Genomic DNA, 4,458 nt, shown 5'->3' with positions numbered 1-4,458 from the left:
ATTTAATCGGGATTTAAAATTATTTTACCAAATCTCCAATATATTAATGGATTGTTTTATAATAAAATATTCACTTTAAATCATTAAAATAAAAAGTATTAATTTAAATTATCTATATATATATATATATATATATATATATATATAAATTAATTATGATATTGTTTAGGCTTAGTTTAATTAATTTTTAAGTTTTTTAAAATGTGTTTTTGTATATAAACGAATTTTATATTCTGAATTTTTTTAAACATTTGATTTTGCAAGAAATATTTACTAAATTTTAGTGAAAATTAACCAGAAAAATTACCATAAAAAGTGAAAAATTACTTAACAAATTAGTTATTTAAAAAAAATAAAAATAAAAATAAATATTTAAAAGTAATATTTAAATATGAAAAGAGTCCATTAACTTAAACTATTAATTCTATAAAAAGAAAAAATAAATAATAAATATTTAAAAGTAATATTTAAATATGAAAAGAGTCCATTAACTCAAACTATTAATTCTATAATTTATTTAGTGGTTAAAAAGTTTCAAATTAAAATTATATTAAATATATTTTTTATTATTAATATATAATATTGTTTATTTATATACTAATTATATTTCTTTTAAATTTCATAGAACTAGTCTTTATCATGTCCAATATATTACTTGATGATTTCACATTAAAGAATCCTTAATACTTTAACAGAACAACAATCAAGTCTATTGAAAACCGTTAACTATATATTAATTTAAATCTTAATATTATTTATTTATACACTAATGAGATTAATTATAATATTTTTATTAATTATGCTATTTATTAAATAAATAAAATATTAAATTTTAACTTTAAAACATGCGACGTGGGCTATTAATTCTATAACTTCGGCTATTAAAGAGTCTCAATTGGGTATCTGTTGTTGAAGAGTCTCAATTGGGTATCTGCTGTTAAAGAGTCTATCTCAGTTGGGTAATAGAGAAGTAGAAAGCTTTGATGAATAAAGATTCCTGAAGCAGGGCATTTATCAGAGCATGACAAAATCCTGTCTCAGTTGGGTAATAGAGAAGTAGAAAGCTTTGATTAATAAAGATTCCTGAAGCAAGACTTTTATCAGAGCATGACAAAATCCTTTCAGGTAAGTTATTACACACTATTTTTCCCATTTTTGCATAAGTTCTAATTTAGAACTGTTTTTATATAAATTGTTTTGAGAAATATGTATTATTTTATTTTATTTAAGTTGATTTGTACTGTGATTTGTTTTCATGAGTTTTATTTAAAAAAATTTAAGTAATATTGTATACTGTGAAGTAGGAAAAAACAAGTCCCATCATCAACATACTGGCATATGGAGTTTTGGTGTTTGGAATCGATTTGCAAGTAGTCTCACTTGTGATCAAATCTCTGGAGGCCGTCACGCTCTGAAGTTTGAGCAAGTCCCATTAGTTTTGGTGTAGAAGGATACAAGCAATATGAAAGCAAGTCCTATTAACAACTCCGGGCTCTAATATATTGTTATAATGACTTAAAATTTTGTTATTGAATAATCTTAAATTTAAATATGAAATTATATCCCCTATATTGTTATAATTACTTAGAATTTGTTGTTGAATAGACTTAAACCCTTGAGAATATCTATCTCATTCTTCTGAAAAGCCAAAAAACAAACAGAACAGAAAATAAGATACTTTCATAGGCTTCAAGTAGTGTTTACATAAGTGAAAACTTATATTGAATTGACTTGGTGTTTGTCTCTTCAGGGTCTGTTTTTGACATTGAGATAAAGAGGGTACCCTAACTGAAATAAACGTGGTGTGTGATTTGCTGGTCCGTGGGTCTGCAGCCATGGGGAAGCAGAGAAAGAGAAGTAAGAATGTGGAAGGATCAGGAGTGGGGATGCAGTGTATGGGGGCTGTAATACGGAGAGTGCTGCTGTTGCCCCCATTGTTCCTAATGCTTGTTATATGTCTTTGGGTTATGACAACCCTGTTGCCTGCATCTGTTCTTCATCTCTGTTTTTCCAACCGTAAGTTGAATGTATATTGTGTTTCTGCCAGCACTACGCGTTTCCCACATCAATCAACTCTGTTTGATGATGACAAGTTTGGTTTTGGTGGCCATGAGATTCAAGGTCTCAGGGTGGCGAATCATGGCTTGAATGTTTCATCACCATTGCTAAATGAGTCTGTTAATGGGCATGGAGTAGTGGCTCTGAAACGGGAGAGACCAACTACCCATGTTGAGATTTCATCGCAGGAGAAATTTGAAAATGGATCGAGTGAATGGGCCATAACGGGAAACAAGAAAAGTAATGCAAAAAACGCTACATTTTCTCTGGATGCAGTGAAAATGCAAATGGAGGCTTTTAGGTCTGCTTCAATGCCTGCAGGCATGAAGGATCCGAGCCAGAAACAATGCAAAGGAAGGCAAATATATGTATATGATTTGCCCAAAAGATTCAATGCAGAGCTTGTAGAGCAATGCCACAGCCTGATTCCATGGCTCAGTCTCTGTGATTATCTTAGCAATGAAGGAATGGGGAAACCCATCGAAAATTTTTATAAGCACTGGTTTCAGACTCATCAATATGCGCTAGAGCTCATCTTCCATTCCAGAATCTCAAGGCACCCATGTCTGGTTTCTGATCCTGCAGAGGCGAATTTGTTCTACATTCCCTACTATGGAGGTCTGGATGTGATGAGATGGAATTTCAGGGAAAATATCAGTCCCGCGAAACGAGACGAACTAGCCCTGGAGCTTGTGAAGTGGCTTCAAGGTCAGCCATGGTGGAGGAGACACGGAGGCAGAGATCATGTTCTGGTTCTGGGCAAGATCTCGTGGGATTTCAGGAGATCGAGGGATGATGATCAATGGGGCAACAGGCTGTTACACCTGCCTGAAATGAAGTCTGTTACCAAGCTTTTGATTGAACGCCATCCATGGGATATGAATGAAATTGGAGTCCCACATCCCACTTTCTTCCATCCTCGTTCTGATGAAGATATTTGGCAATGGCAATGGCAGATCAGGACAAGCCAGAGACCCCATCTGATAAGCTTTGCAGGTGCCCCAAGACCCAACAGTACAAAAGCCATTCGTTCCGTCCTCATCGAACAGTGTTTAGGCAGACCAGAGAGTTGCAATTTTTTGAACTGCAATTCCCGCGTTTGCCTAGGTCCCGAAAACACAGTGAAGCTCTTCATGCAATCCGAATTCTGCCTTCAGCCTCCTGGTGATAGCCCTACTCGGAGATCCCTGTTCGATTCTCTTATAGCTGGGTGCATTCCTGTGCTGTTCAATCCCTTTACAGCATATTATCAGTATCCATGGCATCTGCCTGCTAATGAGAGCTCCTATTCAGTTTACATAGCAGAAGAGAGTGTTGAAGAAAAGAATATAAATGTAATAGAGGTTCTTCAGAAAATCCCAGAGGAACAGAGGAAGGAAATGAGAAAGACCATAATCCAGGAAATTATGCCTGCTCTGGTCTATGGTGACACAGATTCAAGATTTAAGGTTTTCCAGGATGCATTTATGATTTCTTTGAATAATATTCTCTGGAAAACAACTAATCCCTCCAAGGATGAAGCCATTTGAATCCATGATGCATTCCATTATGGAGGGGACAATACATCTGAGTTGAGTACACATTTTGAACTTTACAGACAACTAAGCTCTTGTAAAAAATTGTTTTGAACTGAGGATACATGAACAATCAGATGTTCATAGTTTTTGTAAAGGCATTATTAAAGGAAAAAACTGAAATGGAGGCCGTAAACAGCAACTTTCAGTTTGCTGGTTGTTATTTAGTTATGTAGTGAAGAACATAGTTATCAGCATCTTTTTGGGTTTTAGTTTGGTGGTTAAAGGCTACGAAAACCAGAGTTTTAAACTGATCGAACCTCCAAATTCCATAGATGCAGATGTATGTGTTTTCCTTATCAAGCATTAAGAAAACTGTTCAATGTCTAGAATTTAACTTCGTGTATTTCTCTTTACGTAATTTCATAATATGTATTCACTGTATCTATGCGAATACACACAGTGAACACCCAACTTTCAGCATAATAATTATTTATTTCTAAAGTTTAAATCGAACCTTCGATGGATGTATAAAATTCTTTGTTTATAAGATAAATAACATTTTTTACAATTATTAAATTTATAGATCAGATGATTAGGGAAATTATGGTTATTTTTTCACTCAATATTAATTTTAATTATCATAGTTCAAATTAAAGAAAGTATTCAAATTTTTTCTTTTAATATTAAATAATTCATAACAATTTACATGTTTCATAATAATTAATTATGCATGAGTGTGGTGGAAAAGTGGAAAAAAATAATGATTAAAATATAAATAATTAATTATAAAAAGGAGATGTAAGGAAATAATGCGCAAAATATCCCTGCTGGAACGACATATTCTCGGATGAGGGGACCTTCGGATCCTCACCTCTAGCCAATT

General features: G+C 33.1%; 1 pseudogene; it reads left to right on the top strand.

The window, feature by feature from the left end:
• The first annotated feature begins 1,835 nt into the window (after positions 1-1,835).
• LOC149165410 (putative xyloglucan galactosyltransferase GT20 pseudogene) lies at positions 1,836-3,614 on the top strand (annotated as a pseudogene).
• Positions 3,615-4,458: the final 844 nt, after the last annotated feature.

Source organism: Pinus tabuliformis, chromosome 5_1 (assembly GCF_031772625.1).
Source record: "Pinus tabuliformis cultivar Carrire ecotype Pingquan chromosome 5_1, CPIR1, whole genome shotgun sequence".
Lineage (NCBI taxonomy): Eukaryota > Viridiplantae > Streptophyta > Pinopsida > Pinales > Pinaceae > Pinus > Pinus tabuliformis.
The sequence above is the reverse complement of the archived record's forward strand: the minus strand, read 5'-3'. Positions and strand labels throughout refer to the sequence as shown.